This window comes from Mirounga leonina, unplaced genomic scaffold (assembly GCF_011800145.1).
Source record: "Mirounga leonina isolate KUSES-001 unplaced genomic scaffold, KU_Mleo_1.0 Mir_129, whole genome shotgun sequence".
Classification (NCBI taxonomy): Eukaryota; Metazoa; Chordata; class Mammalia; order Carnivora; family Phocidae; genus Mirounga; species Mirounga leonina.
The window spans coordinates 50,936,914-50,958,993 of record NW_023270323.1 but is presented as its reverse complement, the minus strand read 5'-3'; positions in this window follow the sequence as shown (position 1 = coordinate 50,958,993).

Sequence of the window (22,080 nt, the reverse complement as noted above, 5' to 3'; positions counted from 1 at the left end):
TACCTCCTCTGTGTCCGACCTTGTACCGGATGAAGGGGGGAAAATGGTGAACAAGAAAGACACAGTCTTTCCCTCAGAGAACTTGGAGTTTAGTAAGGAGTGTAGACAAGAGTTAATTTTAATACAATGTGTATGTTCTTTGATAGAGAAATACAAGCTTCTCTACGACTAGGTTGAAGGAATAGTGTTAGATGATCAGGGAAGGCTTCTCTGGGGAATTAACACTAAAACTGAGACCCGAAGAATGTATTCAAATTAGCTAGACAGATGGAGTAAGAGCAAAGCATGCTCCAGGCCAACAGAACGTGGCTAAGTATACAGGAACAGTAAAAATTGCCACTATTTACTGAATGTTTGCCGTACGTGAGGCCCTATACTAAAGTGCTCTACATACATGATTTCATTCCATCCTCACAACAACCTAGTGAGGTACATGGTATTATTAATCCTGTTTTCCAGATGGAGAAACTAAGGAACATTGAGTTTATAAATCTTGTCCAAAACAATATAGGTAGTAAGTACTTGAGCATAAACTTGAACCTAAATAGTCTGGCCCTAGAATTCCTAGAATTCCCCAGAATCCTGCAGTGTCTCTTGCTCAGTCCCAGGCAAGAGATCCAGTGGCTCATCTCAGGAACTGAAGGAAGTTCCACATGCTTGGAATTGAAGTGATAGGGGCAGGGAATTAGATTCAGGAGTGGCAGGAAATGAAGTAGAAGTTAATATTCATGACCAGAGCATAATAATATATATATATCCAGTACTCAAGATTTCATCAGTGTATGATAAGGATTTGGAAGCTGTGGGATTCAGTGAAAAGGGCATAGTTTTAGTATCAAACAGACTTGAGTTCCAATTCTCCCACTTCGACTTCAGAGCTAAGCAATTTAAGTTCTTTAAACTCCCTGTCCATTGTCCCCTATGCTCCCATCTATGACTTGGAGATTATAATAGATACATCAAAGTGTTATTGTAAGGATTGCATCGTGTAAAGTACCTAAGTGTCTGGCATATAGTGAGTAGATACTTAAATGTTCAGGTCTCCCCTCTTCCCCTTGGAAGAAGCAGAGCAAACTGAATATTTATGTATGGTTCAACCAACAAAGAGCAAGAACTTGAACAAAACTGAATACTGACCCACAAATTTTAAAATATTGCCCTCGATTTGAGTCCAAACCTCATATTACATTGAGCCAAAATATAAACACTAAGGACAGTGTGGTATGGAGGAAGGCCACTGGAGTAGAAATCAGAGATGTGAGTTTTAGTGTTCTCTCCACAAGTAACTGCAGTGCCCCCTTCTCTGAGCCTTAGCATCCTCAGCTGAAATAAGAGCAGGTTGAACTTGGTGGCCTTTGTGTACCACTCAGCCTGAGCTTCGAGCTCCCCCAGTGCCTTGAACATCTGAGCAGAAACAGGGCTAGAAAATCAAATTGATCTCTGAATTAGGCCAAGATTCTCAGGTTAAACAAGCAAACAAACAAAGATATATAGAGATAAGTAGATCTACATATAGATCTTAAATATCTTAAACAAAAAAAGAGATATATAACAAATATAATCTTCTTGGGAGATGCAGAGAGGCTGTGTAGGAAGGTGATAAAATGTAGGAGCTCTGATGTAAGACAGACATACATCCTAATCTGCTCTCTATTGTTTGCTGAATCTGTCACCCAAAGTAAATCATTGCCTCTTTAAGTTTGTCTCTTCGGGGCGCCTGGGTGGCTCAGTTGGTTAAGCGACTGCCTTCGGCTCAGGTCATGATCCTGGAGTCCCTGGATGGAGTCCTGCATCGGGCTCCCTGCTCTGCAGGGAGCCTGCTTCTGCCTCTGACCCTCCCCCCTCTCATGTGCTCTCTCTCTCTCATTCTCTCTGTCTCAAATAAATAAATAAATAAAAATCTTAAAAAAAAAATGTATAAATTTGTCTCTTCAGTCTATACAATGGAAATGATAACCTTCTTTCATTGAGTTGTATTCAAATTAAAAGGTGTTTACAACTTCCAGTTCACTTTTCATCCTTCATGAGAAAAGTAAAAATCTATTTAGCACATTCCTCCAAGAAAAGTTAAATACCCCTTCCGTTCTGCTCCCACCACGTGGGGGTGTGCACAGGGCCTCAACACAACATTTCTTGAGCCAGCTGCCTCCTATGTGAGGGCCACCCTCTCTCTGGAGCTCCTCGAGGACAGAGACTGTCTTCTTCGCCTTTATGTCTAACGAGGCTTCAGAATGGTGCCCAGCACGTGGTAATGTTTCAATGAATGTTGCTTATCCAAATAAAGAAAGAAACAAAAATTAAAATAACAAAACAGCAAGTTTTGTCCCTACTAGATGGCGAAGATTTTCAAGAGCTAGACAATGTGAGCAGGCGCACATGAGCTGAAGTAACCTTTCTTGAAATCAGCTTAGTAATATGTCTCAAGGGTCTTTAATCCTCTGTACCCTTTGACCCAGTAATTCCACTCTGAGGGCTCCATCCAATGGAGACAGTAGGCTATTTGCCAGGTAAAAAAGCAATGCATTGGAAAAGGAAACCAAGGAAATACACCAAAATATTAATAGAAGTTATTTCTGAATAGAGGGATGAAAGGTGATTTTAATTCTTATTTTATACTTCTCTGTATTTTCCAAAATTTTTCCATCATGTAAAACTTTTATTGCAGGATTATATGGTACTGTTATAGTTATAGGAGAGATTTTTGCAAGTTTAAATATGTAATCCTAAATATATTAAAAAGATGTTAATGTCGCTCAAGAACGTAAACCTCTTTTATTTACCCCAATGCCCAGTGGAGCATCTTGCATGTTGTAGATACCCTACAAATTCACAAACACATATATATGATTTTACATGAGTGTATCTACTTGGGTCCTTAATTAATCTTTCCTCACTCTCTAAATTGAGAAGTGTCACTTGTATTTTCCTTCTGGTCATTTAATTTCCAGAGACATGCAAGAGTCAGCAGATTTATTTTTTCTCCAAAACAGGCTAATGCTCCAGTTAACTGCTGTCCAGATAGTTTTTATTAAAAAGTAGCACAGTTTTTAAATAAAATCTTAAAAAAAAAAAAAAGGGGCGCCTGGGTGGCTCAGTCATTAAGCGTCTGCCTTCGGCTAAGGTCATGATCCCAGGGTCCTGGGATCGAGTCCCGCATCAGGCTCCCTGCTAAGCAGGAAGCCTGCTTCTCCCTCTCCCACTCCCCCTGCTTGTGTTTCCTCTCTTGCTGTCTCTCTCTGTGTCAAGTAAATAAATAAAATCTTTTAAAAAAAAAAAAAAAGTAGCACAGTTCTCCCTGCGAGATTTCAATATCACATGCCAGGAGGAACTGAAATGCTAACTAGGTTATAAGGATTTGTTGGAGTGTCTGATCATTGCTGTGTTATTGCTAAGCTAGACACAAATGAAGTTCTTAAAGAAAAAATCATTATTGTGGCTCTTCTGTCTTACTGAGTTCTTTGAGGCCAAAATATCTGGCTAGGGTTCTTTTCTTTGTTCAAAAGGCCAGTATTTATTTGGCCAAAATTTTACTGGGTAAAGATTTCAGCCTTTCAATAGAATTAGCCAACATTGCATCTTTTTAAACAGTCATGCTGTAAAACTTTTCCCCTGTCACCTCGAGTCCTCCTCCTGGAGTTTATTACATCAAATATCTAGCTTCTTGTATTTCCATAAGATTTCCACTATATTCTTATCCCCCTCAGGCCCCAACACGATAAACTGTCCCCTTCCACAATAAAGATCTTCCTGCTCTATTATTCTTTTGAGCTGTGATTCAGCTTTTCTCATTTGCTGAGATATTGATGTCTTAAACAGGTAGTTCACACTCGGCTGAAAAAATGTAACACACTCTCCCCCCACCTCCCAGCTTACTCTGACTTCTGATTTCTACTCTTGCTATGCTACTGAAATTATTTTCTTGAAAATTCCTATCGATTCTTGCTACCAAAGCAGTGGCTCCTTCCCATTCTTCAACTTCCTCACCCTCTGTTTTATGCTATTTGTTCTATCTTATTAAAAATCACCTCTTTTCACTTAGATGTTTGGGAGGGTAGGATGTTAATGACCGAGGAAGTGGGATTTTACCCTTGTCCCCAAACTCTCTATCACTAGCAAGCAATAGTTTGAAAGTGCCTTTAATTTTATAAAATGTTCACCTAAGTTACACATAAGTATGTTTTGACTGAAATGTGAAAAATGAAATGTGTGCAGGAAGGTCTGTCTTTACACCCTGTCCTCCACACCAACCCATCCCATTCCTCCTCACTTAAAGACCCTGGTGAGTCTCTTCCAATGCTTTTCCTGTGTATCCCTATGGACATATTGGTATTTATGCAGAAATAGACATTTTATAAACATGATACATAGTTTTTGGTAACAAATGAGCTCATGTGTGTATTTTTTCTTAAAACTGTCTATTGCTTTAAAACTAAAAGGAAGAGCTACTTAGGGTGGGAAGAAAGGCATGAAGGGTGGGGAGACACAAAGGTGGACAGATGGCTTGCCTTTATGCTTAAAATATCTCATGAATACATAGGCATATTTCATGTCCATGACACACAAAGCTTCTTAAATTTAGCAGCAGAAGATTAAGTGCAGAATCTTGGATTTTGATCTCTTTTTTAATAGTCTTCCGTCGCTCATGTTGAAAATGAAACCACAGCTTCATTTGAGGGGCATCAATAAAATTCAATTTGTTTTTATTAGGAACTGGGGAAAGAAAGACTTATTTCTATATGACTTTATTTTAATAGTAAGTTTTGATTTTCAAAAGGTGTGAGGTTAAAAGTAGTTACAGTCAGGGAATAGAAAGGGACTTAATTTTATTTTTTTATTTATTTTTTTTTTTAAAGATTTTATTTATTTATTTGACAGAGAGAGACACAGCGAGAGAGGGAACACAAGCAGGGGGAGTGGGAGAGGGAGAAGCAGGCTCCCCGCGGAGCAGGGAGCCCGATGCGGGGCTCGATCCCAGGACCCTGGGATCATGACCAGAGCCGAAGGCAGACGCTTAACGACTGAGCCACTCAGGCGCCCCAAAAGGGACTTAATTTTAGTCATCTCCTTTCCACATCCCAGCTCTGCTGAGCAAGGTGATTGCCTTACATGGCCCACTCAGATGCTGTAAATACCTTCACATGTGGCAATCCTTACCCTAGCGCGGTAGTAACGTGCCTTAAACAAAGTATTAAAAGCTTCGAACAAGATGGCATCTGAGTATAAGCAGGTTTACTAGTTTTCCAGAAACATGAAACACCTTTTGAAGTGACTTTTAGAAGATGAAGAAAGATTTGGACTGCAGAGAAGAGGCTCTCAGTGTTCAGGTTAAAAAGAAACTCGGGTTCAAAAGACTTTAGGGGATTTTTCTATGAACCAAATGATTAGAGATTAATATCTCATCATGCACTCTATTGAAAAGGAGAAGGTTATAGAAGGGCAGATAATAGGAAGGGCATGGGAATTTCAAACAAGAATAATCAATATTCTATTATTACAGATACAGTCTTTACCAAAGAACTGGAGGTATTATTAATCATGTTACATTGAAAAAAATGAGCAATGGATTTGGAGATGATTGTTCACTATTACCTGTAGAGACTAGAAAAGAGAGATTTAAATAACACATTTTATTAGAAAGATCCAAAACTGAAAAATGCTTAGAATTTAGGGACACTCAAGAAGAGATAAAGAATGCATGAATCCATGTTTAAGGAGAGGTTGAGGACACTGGTAACTTCTACGAAGGACTTGAGGATCTGATGGTCTACCCTTCAGATGCACTCCGTGACAAGATTACTTAAGCAACATAGCATCGATTGATATTTTTCTCTCATTTATTCTCATTAATATAGCTAAAGACCTTAGTAATTAATAACCTCAAGATTGGTAATTCTCATTTTAATCATTAATATTGATCACCACACCTACTGGGAGCATTAAAGAAATGTGGAAATTGATTTGAGTTTTAATGATGTGTTGCTTAAGAGGGGCTATTTATCTCTTCCCGCCATACCGACATGAATTCTTAATTTGAACCCATGAACAAGTGTGGTTACCTAAAAAAGAAACATGACGCATATTCATTTTCCTTAAAATAAAAAGACAACATTATTAAAATCCAGAAGCCTTACTGACCACTTATCACTGTCCAATTAAAATACAATTTAGAGAGCATTTTGAATAAATTGAAATACCTAAGTACACATAGGTATCTCCTGAAACCTAGGGTCCTACCCTTATACTGTCCCACCCACCATCACCCAAGATTCTTACTGTATCAGTCTAGGGCTTTCTGCTGGTGAACGTGTGCTTAAGTATTACTCCAGGAGATTTCAATATGAATGCATCTCATCACCACAACCAAATGAAAACTACCATTTCAATGCTTCAGGAAAGTGTAATTGAAAAGAGAAATCAAAAATGCCTCAGTGTAGGATCATGCCCCAGTTCACACACTTACCATCTATACTGATTCTTGTTTACCCTTCAAAATCCAGGAGTTCTCTTTCCGGGGGCAACCTCTTTCTCCCGCTTTGCGCGCACTGAATCCTGTTATTTCTTTAATCCTCTCCTCTTGGCCACATGTGTGGTCACATGACCCGGCCCCATCCAAGCAGTTTATCCTATTCCTCTGGCCGAAGTGACTCATGATGAACCAGAGAAAGTACTCGCCAGGATTCTGCTGCGGCCACTAAGAAGAGGGTAAGTGTTACTTTTTCTGCTACGGATGTCAAGCTGGTAAAGTGTGTCTTGAGCAGTTATAAATGTGTCCCACCTGCTATATTCTGGATCCAAACATTCTAGAATTTTCAGTTATGCTTATCCTGGCTTGAGATAGACTTCTATTACTGGCAAATAAAAAGGCTCAACAAACACATTACGTCATATTAGGTGGTTGCTTAAATTCTTTGAAGAATTCTCTTCACCTGTAGAATTGAGATAATGGCATCCACCATGCCCACGCACTAGGGAAATGAGACCTAATATTTCAGATGCAAAGCATTTATTGTTTTATAATAGATTATCCAAATGATAAATTTCATATACATCCCTCCAAGATAACTATTTAATTCAGACAATATGTCACCCAAACTAATTATTTAGTATTATATATAAAAATGTCTTGTGTTATATTTCTTAATCCTTAAGGAGTTATTCCATTGTCATGTAAATATTGTTTATCAGCAAGCAAAGCAAAAACTTCAGTCTATTTATAAACCAATAATAACAATGAATAATTCTCTTCAGTCACTGACTAGTTTATTTTTTTTAAAGATTTTATTTATTTATTTGAGAGAGAGAGAATGAGAGAGAGAGAACACATGAGAGGGGATAGGGTCAGAGGACGAAGCAGACTCCCCGCCGAGCAGGGAGCCCGACGCGGGACTCGATCCAGGGACTCCAGGATCATGACCTGAGCCGAAGGCAGTCGCTTAACCAACTGAGCCACCCAGGCGCCCCACTGACTAGTTTAATCATGTTAATAGTTATATGTTAATAGCTTTTTCCTCCACTATTAAAATTAAACTTCTAATTTTCTGGTACAATATTTATCAGTCCCTCTCAAATTTATCTGTCACCTGGTAATCATGTAAAATGCAGAGTCAGATTCAGTAGGTCTAGAGTTGGGCCTGAGATATGGTATTTCTTTTCTTTTTTTTTTTTTTCTGACTTTATTGAGCTATAATTCACATATAACATTGTGTAAATTTAAGGTATACAGTGTGGTTTGATACATGTGTATATTGTGGAATGACTACCAGGTTAGGGTTAGTTAACACCTCCATCACCTCACATAATTACTTGTGTGTGTGTGTGTGTGTGTGTGTGTGTGTGTGTGAAGATTTAAGATCTACCCCCTTAACACTTTTCAAATACATAACAGTATTTTTAACTACTGTCACCATGCTCAACAAGAGCTTACTCATCTTCTAATTGGAAGTTTGTGCCCTTTGATCAACACCTCCCTATATCCCCCATCCTCCAGCCCCAGCAATCAACATTCTGCTCTCTCTCTGCTTCTAGGAATTTGGCATTTTTAGGTTCCACATGTAAGTGAGATCACAGTGTTTGTCTTTCTCTATCTGACTTACTTGACTCAGCATGATGCCTTGAAGTCCATCTGTGTTTCCACAAATGGCAGGATTTCCTTTTTTTAAAAACCTCAATATTATTCCATATATACATACATATAACACATATACATACATAAAACACAACTTCTTTATCCATTCATCCACTGATAGGCACTTAGGTTGTTTCCATGTCTTGGCTATTGTGAATGATGCTGCAATGAATATGGGGGTGCAGATATCTCTTCAAGATAGTGATTTCATTCCTTCAGATACATTCCCAGAGGTGAAATTGCTGAATCATATGGTAGTTCTATTTTTAAGTTTTTGAGGAACCTCCATACTATACTGTTTTCCAGAGTAGCTATAGCAATTTACATTCCCGCCAATAGTGCACAGGGGCTCCCTATTCTCCATATCCTCCCTCAATACTTGATCTCTTGTCTTTTTGATAATAGATACCCTAACAGGTATGAGGTAATATCTCATTGTGATTTGGATTTCCATTTCCCTCATGATAAGGGATGTCAAGCATCTTTTCATGTACCTGTTGGTGATTTTCATGTCTTCTTTGGAAAAATGTCTATTCAGGCCCTCTGCCCATTTTTTTTAATCAGAATTTTGGGGTTTTTGCTATTGAGTTATATAAGTTCCTTGTATATCTTCACTTTTAACTTCTTATCAGATAGGTAGTTTACAAGTATTTCCAGCAAGCTCTAGGTGACAGATATATATCTGGGCTGCAGACCAGTTTTGAGCATCAGGGGGCTAGAACAAAACTCTCAGAACAATATAAACACAAATCAAATTAGTTGGGAGTTGAAAATTTAAGACATAGTCTTAGTTTTCTTATTAAAAAAAACTATGCAATTATGACAAATGGCTCTCTGGGCTTTTGTTTCCTCATCTAAGATGAAAATATTGAAATTTATTATACAAAAAACATATGCACATGGTGGGTACTTAATAAATTATTGATTGACTGACACTGGAAAATACCATAGAATCACATCTCAGGATTTTTAAGGATTTACCATTCTAAGTGAAAAGGACATGCATTTTTTATTAAGTAACGATAGTAGAGCTTCCAGATTTATATTCAATCTTCATTTTCACATAATAGTCAATTTGACAAATATATATATAAGATCCTGTCATTTTCAATGAATAATTGATCCTATAATTAAATGTTGTTCACAGTTCAATGACCTAGAGTTCATACTGAAAAGACAAGTTGAGATGGTAGGTAAATGATGAAACATATTTCTGACCAAGTGACTTCATGAAAATATACACTAGAATGTGATTGTCAATTAAGGTGGCTTCTTAAAGGCAGCCTACATTAGAATAGCATGCAAATTTCCTTTCTATACCTTGCAGTGCCCATGCATAATAGTAAACATATCATTTTAATATAAAACAGACATCCCGGCTCAAAAGTTATAGCATATACTTGACTTTTTAAGCCAGATGACATTGAATTATACTGAGAGGCAACATTATTTCACCGGGAAATGCACAAAATTCATCAGATTTCAGTATTGAAATTTTAGCTAAGACTATTCCTTCTTAGTGTAAAAGATTTTTGACATTCTCTCTTTAAGAGATTTTTAAGTGAATGTAATTCAGTGTATCTCAGATAATGTTGGAGTGATTGATGGATGGGTTTTCCTTGTTCCAAGGTAGAATATCAAGTATTAGATTGAGTTGTTGATGGATTGAGTTGACCCAGGTTTAAGGATATGCCTGAAAAAGCAAAATAACAAGATCAACATTTTCCAGGATTTTTGTTGTTGTTCTTTGATCAACTAAGTCGATTTTGGCTTTTAGTCACTAATCAGAGTTCCACTAATGCCTGTTATGACAATTCAAAAAGCCTTAAACAGAACCTCATAAGAATCAATTTGGTTAATTTTCCCTCTCACATAGGTAAATGTGATCAAATACATTTCTATTTAGTGAGACCTGAGGTGATTTAGGATTTTTTAAGTTTATGGGCAGGTTTGTGTTTTTGTTTTTGTTTTTTTTAATAAACCTGAGTGAGAATTTTAAGCTAATAGCAACATTTCCATAAAATATTATCTCTAAACAAAAGAGAAGTCTGACAGTTGATTTGAGATCACCACACCATGCTAAGTTAAACACACATTCCAGCACAAAGTTAAATGCAATTTGAAGGATAAAACCATCCAGTCTAGAAAGAATTACCCACATGGTATAGATGAACATTTGTCCATTCAGCTTTAAGAGGGCTTTTAATGCCTGTAGAAATCATTTTTTCAGTGAAAAAAGACCATCAACTATTACATGGCACAATTATTGGTGACATTGTCAGGAATCCTCTTATTTTTGCTATATATTGCCTCTTTCTCAATCACAATTTTGAAAGTGGACTATTGAGTTGAAAAGGAAGAAAAGTTGAAAGAATGAGTTTATGAGTTTAGCTCTGGGTAGAAACCTCCCTTGTGTATCTCGGCATACAGCAGTATATAACATACAGAGATTAATGATTTGAGTTGGAATAAATATGACTATTGTTACTTAAGTACAAGATTAAATAATGAATACTGCCATATTTCCCAAACCATAAGAACCCAACCCTTTGAAATATTAAAAGTAGCTAGAAAGCAGATAAAAACATTTTTTAATGTTCTCTATCCTTTTACTGCTGTGTTGCTGTTGCCTGAAGATTGGAAGCAGATTTCTGAATCTTTTGGAAATTTCTTAGTTGAAGTAATCCCATCTATGGCTTCATTATCTTGGCAGGGAAATGAAGATAAGGCAGATAACATTTGAGGCATTTAGCACAACACCTGGCATGTAGCATTCACTTAGCATTTGTAAAATTATGTACGGTCTGCTATATAATTTCTACATTTGCTATTACACAAATCAGCGACATTTTTCATGTAAAATAAAATGTCTTTAATCACCAACATAGAAAAATGGGTCTTTAGGCCAAACTTTATCATGATTGCAAAATATTTAGTTTATTTAAAACACTGATGAAGAAGCTCAATCTTTTCCCCTTTTAGCAGATGTGAGTAATTTTCAAGATAGCTCTAGTGGTAAGAACTGGGGGCCTACTTCTTCAAGGCGCAAGTGCTGAAATGTTCTGTTTTCCAGCTTTATAATTAGAGATTATTTCACAGTGATTTTCAGCACAGATAAAATTTAGCTCACTTAAGATATGACAGCCATCATCTCTTATTTTCATTAAACATGCTCTAGAACGGGTGGTTAGAGAAATAAGATAGGAATTAGCATCCGAAAGTTTAAAGATGATTGCAAAATCTCTTCCTTAGAAAATTATGGGTTTCCCTTGGCTTAGCTTTCCTAAAATAAATCAGCATTGCTCCAAGTGGCAGCCTCTGCTGCCTGATGTATCACATTTGAGCGTTCATCTACATCCACAAAAAAGAAGCCTGACTTTAGTTGTTCCAAAATATAAGATGTGTCTCGCTCTTGAGATGTGGGGACAATTGGCTGAGTGTGTCACCAAAGCCCATATGCCTCTCTATAATTTGCCCACTTTTCCTCTTTGGACATATCTCGGCATAAATGCATCTGCTGCACCATACATGGTCTTCAATGACATACAATTTCCTATGCTTGGTACCCAGCCTTTAAAGTGAAATTTCAAAAAAAAAAAAAAGTTAAGAAACTATTTCTAGTTCTGTTTAAAAATTAAATAAAAGTTTGTCTATGTGGGGCTATCAAACAAATCAAGTAGTTCTTTCACTAGTGATCATTTCCTGTGGTGTCCATTTATCAAGATAAAGAGTCAGTTCATGTTGGCTGGCTTCCACATTCAATGGTGGTTCTGTCAGCATTTGTGGGCTACGAGAGTTCTTGGCTATGTTTTCTTGGAACCAAACTGATGCCCTGGGGAAGACAGTCCATGAAGTGCTTAGGATAGGAAATTTTCCAAGTCCTCTCTCTCCCATTTTCTACCTGATTTGATTTGGTCATTTCATTGTTATGATAGTCAAGGATAGTCCTATCAGGAATATGTTTCTAATGGGAGTAATCCTTAAAGGGACCTTAAAACAAAAACAACCCTACATTTCACCTGAGTATCCTAGCTCCTTCTAATGGCTTCTGAGAAAAACCAAAGGGGGAGCCATAGAAATAAGGGCATACATCTCACTGTTCTTCCTCTTCACTAATTTCACTATATGGACCACCAAGTTGTCCACTAATGTTTCTTTCTCACTACAGAAAACTTATGATTTAGCACTTGGTACTGGGCAAATCAGTAATGGAGGTCTTATGGAGTTAGGGCTGATTTGACACAGGATAGAAAGGCGAGTAAAGAACAGAGAGAAACATATAAAGCCAGTGTGCAACTACAGATGGGAGACCATTTGGCCCCAGCAAATGGAAGGTGTGACCTTGGTTCTTGACTTTATAGTTCCTACTTCCGGTAGCTAATGAGACTTCTCTGTATTTCCTGTCCAGATAGTCTATGAGATACCGCTGCTTTCTTCCAATAGATTCTCTGAAACATTCAATCAACAAATACATATTGAGTTTGTTCTATGTGCCCAGCATTATAGCAAGTTCTAATTAAACAACAGAATATGAGATGGACATGGAAACTATCTTCATAGATCCTACAGTTTGACAGGAAAAACCAAATTCCACCAAAAACCATATTGTGAGAGGGGAAGTACAATCCGATATGAAAGCATATGTTTGGGTAGCATGAGTCATTACATAGCATGAGTCTACCAGCCATTAGTCTGGTAGAGAGGGATATTGATACTGGTTAAGGAGAACATTTTTGAGGAAGTAACATGTCAACTGAGGCCTAAAGGATTATGAGCAATTGACTAGGTGAAGGGAGAAGGAAAAGTGAAAACATTCCAAGCAAAGGGCAAAGGTAAGAACTGTGTGAAGCCCCCAGGATAGAGAATTGGTATTCTGGGAAAATGCCAATATGAGGAAATCCAACACAGCCCCAAAAGAAACTGAAGAGGTAAGTAAAGGTCAAAACTTGGTTAGGGTACGTGGACAGCAAAGTCAGTTGAGCGTCTGACTCTTGTTTTTGTCTCAGGTCCTGAGGGTCTCGAGATCCAGCCCTCAAGTCAATCTCTGCACTCAGCGCAGAGTCTGTTTGAGTTTCTCTCTCCCTCTGCCCTTCCCCCACTCTCTCAAATAAATAAATAAATCTTTTTTTAAAGAAAGGTCAAAACTTGGGAATGCTTGTTTAATTACTGCAGATTTATAGTATATTTTAAAATTAGGAAATTTAATGCCTCTATCTTTGTTCTTTCTCAAGATTGTTTTGGATATTTGAGGTCTTTTGTAGTTCCACTGAATTTTAGGATTTAAAAAAAAATTTCTATAAAAAATGTCTTTGATATTTTGATGGGGATAGCCTTAAATCTGTAGATCTCTTTAGCTAATTAAAACAGTGTGGTGTTAAAATAAAGACAGACATATAAAACAATGGAACAGAATACAGAGCCCAGAAATAAGCCCACACATATACAGTCAATTGATCTTTGACAAAAGTGCCAAGAATATAAAATAAGGAGAGGGTAGTCTCTTCAATAATGGTGTTGAGAAAATTGGATATCCACATAAAAAAGAATGAAATTGGACTCTTATACTCTACACACAAAAAAAATCAATTCAATATACTTTAAAAACTTAAATGTAAGACCAAAAACTGTAAAACTTCTAGAAGAAAACATATGGGAAAATCTTCTTGACATTAGTCTTGGCAATGATTTCTTATACATGACACCAAAAGCACAAGCAACAAAAGCAAAAATAAGTGAGACTATTTCAAACTAAAATTCTTCTGCACAGCAAAAAAAAACAATCAACAGAATGAGGAGGCAACCTATGGATTGGGAGAAAATACTTGCAAGCCATATATCTGATAAGGAGTTACTATTCAAAGTGTATAAGGAACTCAAACAACTCAATAGCAAAAACTAAAAACCAACAACAAAAACAGTGACTCAGCTTAAAAATGGGCAAAGGACTTGAACAGACATTTCTCCAAAGACACACAAAAAGCCAACAGATACATGGAAAGCTGCTAAACATCTCTAATCATGAGGAAAATGCAAATCAGAACCACAATGAAATATCACTTCACATCTTATTATTGTCAAAAAAACAAAAAACAAAGATTAAAAAGTGTCATCAAGGATGTGGAAAAATTGGAATCCTTGTACACTATTGGTGGGAGTGCAAATGGTACAGCCAAGATGAAAAACAATATGGAAGTTCCTCAAGAAATTAAAAATAGAAATACCATATGATCCACTAATCCTACTTCTGTGTATTTATCCAAAGGAAACAAAAGTCAATATCTCTGAGTGATATCTGTATTCCTATGTTCATTGCAGCATTATTCATAATAGTCCAGCTAGGGAAACAACCTAAATGTCCATCAGTAGATGAATAGATAAAGAAAATGTGGCTTATATATACAAACAAGTATTCTTCAGCCTTAAAAAAAGGAAGAAATCTTGTCATGTGTGAAAACATGGATAAACCTGAAGGACATTATACAAGGTGAAATAAACCAGTCACTGAAAAACAAATACTGCATGATGCCACATGTAGAAAGGATCTAAAATAGTCAAACCTACAAAAGCAGAGGCTAGAATGGTGGTTGCCAGAGGCTAGGGAGAGAAGAAAATGGTGGGCTGTTGTTGAATGGATATAAAGTTTCAATCATGCAAGGTGAATAAGTTTTAGAGATCTGTTATACAAGGTAGTGCCTACAGGTAAAGATACTGTGTTGTGCACTTTTAAAAAATTGACTAGATCTCATGTTAAGTGTTCTTATCACAGAAGAAAAAAAAAGGGTTACATAAGGAAGTTTTTGGAGGTGATAGGTTTATTATCTTGATCATGGTAATGGTTTCACAGGTATGCATTTGTCCAAGCTCATCAAATTGCACACATTAGACATGTGGAGTCCTGAATATAAATTACCCCTCAATAAAGCTGTTAAAAGAAAACTTGGGAATGCTTTTAAGAACTCTGCATTTTATTCTAAAGGCATGGAAAAGCTAAATAAAGTTTTTAAGAAGTTATGATAACAATCAGATTTTCATCTTTCACCATTTAAGATAAATTGAGTCTGTTGCATCAAATAAGGAGGGAAATGATATTGACTGGGACTAAAGCCATGGTCCCTGACTGGAGGTATTATTGCTTCTTGGTGAACATTTCATAATTTGTGGAGACGTTTCTGATTGTCAGGACCAAGGGAGGGGAAGGAGGAAGTGTTGCTATTGGCATCTAGTTAGTAGAGGACAGGGATGTTGCTAACCATCCTACAGTGCACAGGATGATCTAACATAAGAAAGAATTATGTTGGTCCAAGATGACAATGGTGTTAAGGTTGAGAAACCCTGGAGTAGACTGAAGGTAATGCAAATGAAGAGAAGTTGCATATTAGACAGATATTGAGGAGGTAAAATTAATACAATTTAGTGACTAGAAGGGTCAGGCATAAAGAGCAAAAAAGTTTGACTCCCAGGTTTTTGGCTTGAGCAATTAATTTATGGCTGGTGATAGCAGGAACTGATTTAGGGAGCAATGTTGGAAGAACAGCTTTTGGATGGAGTGGAGTGGGAAAGATGAAGAATACCATGTTGAACGTTTTGCCTTTGAGGACCCTATAAGATAATGGAGGGAATTTTCTAGCATATGTGTATATAAGCAGTTCTGGGATTTAGGAGGAAGCAGAGTGAAGTTAAACATTGAAGAGTTGTTTTAAGAAGTAAATTAGATACATCACATGAACAGCCCAGTACCATTCCTCGCACATTATAATCATTTAATAAATGTTATTATTATCGATAGAACTGACATGTGGATTATAACTGAAGCCAGGAGAGGAAGATTACCTCAAGAGAGAAAGTAGAGTGGGAGACAAGATGGAGCTCTAAGTGACGCCTAAAAAGGAGAAGCAGGCAGAGGAGAAGCTGGAAAGTGTGGCTGTGTAATTAGAAACATAAGAGGAAAACCAGGAGCATGTGGCTGTCAGGAAATTGGGTGGGGAGGGAGTGGATTTCTAAAGGATCTAGTGGTCAACCATATCAAACGCTGCTCTGAGTTCAAGTAGATGGACAATTAATTTTTTTTTTCCAAATAAGTTTGGAGATGAGAAAGTCATTGGTGACCTTGGGAAATGCTGGTTTGGTAAAGCACTGGGGAGAGTTTCGAGTGGGTTAGGGAGTGAAGAGAAAAAAATACAACTTTTCAACAGTTCTTTCTGAAAAGCTTGGCTGCAAAGAGCAAGAGAACATAGCTATAGCTAAAACAGTATGTGGTTGGTTTTATTATGATTAACCATTATTGCTTAAGAAGGGAGAGATTTGGTATGTTTAAATATTAATGTCATGGTTAAATGTCAGTAGAGAAACAGTAAAGATACAGGATAAAAAGAAATTTGGGCCAAGATCTCCAAGAAAGAAGAAAGGCAGCATGAGAAACAAATAAGATGACTGACGTAGCCCGCACAACAAACAGCTCACTGATTTGTTTAGTTATTTTCTTTCTGTAGGTGGAGACAATTGATACAGACTGAAGAGCCCAGTCCCTAGGGTATTGAAATGAAGGCATTGCCAAAGGGAGTTTTTGTTTGTTTGCTCTTCTCAGTTTGATGGTATTTGAATATTAAGGGACAATAAAAGTCTCTTTTTAGGACTCTCTTCGCAGGTAATGTTTGTTTTAATTCAGTTTATGAGCTGAGGGGATAATAATGTGTTCTAAATCAATATCCTATCTGTGGCCATCAAAAACAGAAATGACTCCTGCTCATAATTACAAATATAATCCCAAATTTATTTGGACATGAAGAGGAGCATAACTTTGAAACTTTTCTTAATGTACTAAAGGGCTTTATGAGGTATATGAGAGGGATGGAGAGGATGGAGAAATCATAGACAAGTACCTTCACATTCTCTTGTAACCTGTAGATTAACAGTAGGGGAGGGAGACGGAATGGGGGCTGCCAGGTAGAGGACAGAAGCATGCCACTGACCAGCTACATGATCCTAAGCAAGTTGTCTAATGCCTTTTTGTCTCAATTTACTCATCTGAATAAGGGGAATTATAACACCACTTTCATATGGGTTACTCTGAGGATTAAATGAGATAATGCATGTTACAATCCTCAAGAAATATTACTATCATTATAGTAGACGATTTGCCCTTGCTGGGTCAGTGATATGACCCATTCTGTTTATTTTTATATTCACAAATGCATTGGGCTTTAATTCATTCTCTTAAACATCCAACGTTAATTCAAAATTTTAACAACGGGCTTTAATACCTGGAATAATTGAGCAACAGAGCATTCTCACTTTTGCTCCATAGGACATAGTCTATCTAAAAGCAACTGTTTAAATCCTAAAGATGAGAGAGAAGTCATGCAGAAAGAGATGAAACTACCTTTGCCTGTCTGTTTGGAGGTCCTCCATTAGCTGTCCTGGTGCTCTGACCTCTCATTTATTATCTCTTTCAAGAAGAAAGCATGGAGAAAAAAAAACAAAATGGTCTCAATGAAAATATTTGACAAAAAGAAAACCTTAGCTTGGTTGTCATTGCGATACACTGAATAGCCACTGTCTTTTGATCACTCACCTTGGCATTTTATGCTTTTTGAAAAAAAAAAAAAAGGAGAAGAAAAAGCTCAGAAGCAGCAATGATATAATTGGGGTGATCTATGTTTAGAAGGACATGGACAGGGCAAATGCCATGATCCTTCATTGCTCCAGAACCAAAAACTAATGAGTCTGATTCACCTCTTTGCCTCAAACATGCCTTGGCTGAAGGTTAATCACATTAATTCCTGTGAGTCAACATTCTGCCATGTCATAGGAAAAAAAAAACTGTCAACCATTCTAATAGTTAAAGCCCCATGTGATGATTTTCAAATTTTCCTGAACCATCTGAATCCTGCCAACTTTGTATGTCCTTTGGGTTAACTCTTTTCTATCCAACAAATACTTGGTTGCTGAGAGTCTAGAAACAAGTGCTTTTACACATCAGGGATTTTAAATTGAGGAGCATGGGAAATTGCAGAAGAGGAAAGCCAGAGTATGCCCATGAAGACTGGAGAAAATGGATTTCCGAATTGTGAATGGATGCTTTTGCAGACTAGACAGTCATATCAAGTCTAGAATAAAATGAAACCCCACATCTCTCTTCCCGTTTTCCTCTCAAACTAGCCTTTTACCTAAAACACATCAGGGTTTACAGGTGATTAGCTCATCTTTAGACCAAAACCATAAAAACCAATGGGCGTTTTATGTGAGTTAGCATTGCAACCCATCACAATGCTTAATAACTACAAAGATGACCTAGCCCAGTGTTTTCTCAAACACTGTGCATGATGTGCATAGAAATTCCCTGGGGATATTATTAAAATGCAGATTTTGATTCAGTAGCTTTGGAATGACTCTGTATTTCTACATACAAGATTCTGTATTTCCAACAACTCATTCTATTGCCTTCGAATTCAAGGTCCACAGATTGCATTAATAGGTTCAAAGTAAAATCTCTTTTAAGGATCCATCTCATTGCTTAATCTATGTCAAAATTCTGTGATTCAGAGCCCAGTCACTATTCCAGTGTGTCAGAATCTTCATGAAAGTTTTTCACTATGTCTTGGTGATCCACTCATGTCCAACCAGCCATGAAGATTCTTCAGACCTGCTCAATAACCCAAGTCTTAATTATTTAAGGGTTTGCTGGAATGGGTGGGTCATTATGATGTATACCAAATTTTTTTATTGGACTCTTTTGATTTTTTTCTCAGATGTAAATTTTAACTTTTTAAATCATAAAATTTCATGTGTCTGTTCACATTTCTAGAATATTAACATTTGTTACTATGGAATGACATAAGTGACATAAGAGAAATCTGAAAGTAATCCATAATGTGATCTTTTAACCAAAACGGAATAAATGGGTAGGCCAGAGCACAGGCACTTAAGTATTTGATGCACTGCTTCTAGACCAGATCTCTGGCACCAATGGCATTAATAGTATATAAACAGCAAAGTCCTAGTTTAAAATACCCGAGCACACAGCAGAGGCTAGAATGTATTAAAGTCCCTGTAACAGTGTGTTGGACTTAGCCGAAGGCTGTGCTCTATTCACCAAAGTCTTTTCCAGAAAAAAAACCAGTGAGAGGAAAAATACTACCATAGTAGAAAGACTTTTCAAAAGAGGGATATATTCCCAAAAGCCTCTGTAGAACATTGCAGCCACTCTCACTCTCCATAGTCTCTTTGTCATTCTGCCACACCCAATTAAGTCCTAACCTTAGATAAACCCAATAGTCTGTCTTCCCAGTGCCAGCATTCAAGTAGCTTGAGATCCTCTGGAGCAAATCACATCACCAGGTTGATTGATAGCACTTTCAATTTGTAATTCCCAGTCTTGACTGAGCTTTCAACATCCTTTATGAGCTTATCACATTATTCCAATCAGTGCATTCCAATCAGTTTCTGCAGATTCCTTTTGTCCTTCACACTCCTCAGATGACCAACACCTCCTGTGTCCCCTTCACCATCACTGGATGGCCTTAGCTAAGCATGGCTTGTAGTTAAGCAAACTATCTAAAAGCAAACTGTCTAGGTTTGTATTCAGGTTCTGGCAGTATGTCTAAATGCAAGTTTAGATACTAACTCCTGATCTGATACATCATTTGCAAATATCTTCTCCCATTCGGTAGGTTGTCTTCTTGCTTTGCTGATGCTTTTCCTTCACTGTGCAAAAGTTTTTATTTTAGTGTAGTCGCAATAGTTGAATTTTATATTTTAATTATACTTGAGTAAATAAATAAATAGGAAAAAAAGGAAAAACATAATTTTTAAAAATAAATGTAACTTTCTTAACAGTTCCTTATTAGTAAAATAGAGACAGTTTGTACCTCAAGGTTATTATAAGTGGTAAATGAGTCAGTGCATGTAAATCTTTTAACACAACACCTGCTGTCAATAAACCATCAATAAAAGTTTACTATTATTCTAATTATATGTTCACAGAAGAAATGAAGCCACTAGATAGAAATTCCCTTAACTTCCCAACCTCATATCAACAAATCCATCTGCACCCTCATGACCTCATCTAAATCTTATTTCCTCCAAAAGGCCCTACCTCCTGAGGCCATCACATTGGGGTTAGGGTTTCAACATACGAATTTGGGGAGGACACAAATATTCAGTCTATAACATTAACCTACAACTAATTGGCTCCCACCCCCTCCACCAAAAATCCTCTAGATAAAGTTACAAATAATTCCTGTATTCCTAATTTCCAATGATCATATTGCTTGAGCTCTTCCCAGCATTCATACATTGACCATCTTTCTCTTTGACTTCTATAACATTACACTCTCCTGATTTTCTTCTTCTTACTCCATAGCTCATGCCAGAAATGTCACAATATCCAATCACAGTGTGTGATAATTCTCCATCCTAAATATTTTTAAGTGCACCCACTTTTCCTCATGGCTACTGAAACCATAATAGACAAAATAATATTCTTCTACCTAACCATCTGAAACATTCTTTTTATTCTCCACACAGCATCCAGTGATTATCTTAAAAACCTTATAGCTCTCCTTAAAATATTTCAATCACTATTGTTTTTAGGTTGAAAAGAACACTTTTTACATTTATTTTAAGTGTATTATAAAAAAAGTCAAATATACTTCAAAGTAAGGAGACTATTATAATAAATCCCCACATATCCATTACCTAGCCTTAATAATTGTTATAATTTTATCATATTTCCTTCATCTATTTTTTCTTTGTTCAATTGTTGTTTGATGGTGATAAATACACATAACATAAAATTTACAATTTTAACCATTTTTAAGTGTACAATTCTATGACATTAAGTACACACAGTTACTTGGGCATTACCCATCTCTTAAAGATAACATTTTTGCTACATGACAAAGATGACAAACATGAACTGCTCCTCATCTTATTCATCCTCCGTCACTACAGGCAAGTCATTTTCGCCTTTATATAGTTTCTTGTATGTGCCAAACTTGTTCCTTACTCAAAACCTTCACCCATGCTTTTCCCCCTGCTTAAGATGCTTTTTCCCACCCACTTTATTAGCCAAATCCTACTCGTTGTTGAAGATTCAGCTTAAACATTAGCTCTTTCCCTGAAGGTGCATACTAGGCAAGGTCTCTGGCCACATGTTCTTGCTATATGCCTTACTTCTATATATGGAGGTAATACAGCACAGGGCAAGCTCTAGAGCCAGACTGCCTGGGTGTGAATCTTGGCTCCAAATGACCTTGGGCAAGTCATTGTGTCTCTGTATCTCAATTTTTATCTGCAAAATGGGGATAATAGGACCTGCTTCTAGGTTATTTTGAGAATTATTTAAGTATTTAGAAGATGGCCTGGAACTTACTGTTACATAAGTATTAGCAATTACTACTCTTCTTCAAAATCTTTATGGACTTAGGGGCATGGATGGCTCAGTTGGTGAAGCATCAGACTCTTGATTTCAGCTCAGGGTCCTGAGATCCACAGCTCAGTGAAGAGTCCGCTTCCCCTTTCTCTCTCTCTCCCTCTGCCCCTCCCCTTGCTTGTGCACTCTCTCTCTCTCTCAAATAAATAAATCTTTAAAAAAAAATACTTGTGGATTTTATGAAAGTTTTGTTAAATATCTGTCTGCCCCCCTGGAGTGTCTTTTACCATTACCACTGTATTCAAGAGTCTAGCACAGTACCTGTCACAGTATTCCTCAATCAATACTGGTTGAATATTGGTCTCCTTTCAAACATTTCTAGCTCAGAATATGTTGTTAGGATCAAATTAAAGAAGGAAGGAAGGACAAAAGAAAGAGAGAAAGAAAGAAAGAGAGAAAGAAAGAAAGAAAGAAAGAAAGAAAGAAAGAAAGAAAGAAGAAAGAAGAAAGAAAAAGAAAGAAAGAAAGAAAGAAAGAAAGAAAGAAAGAAAGAAAGAAAGAAAGAAAGAAAGAAAGAAAGAAA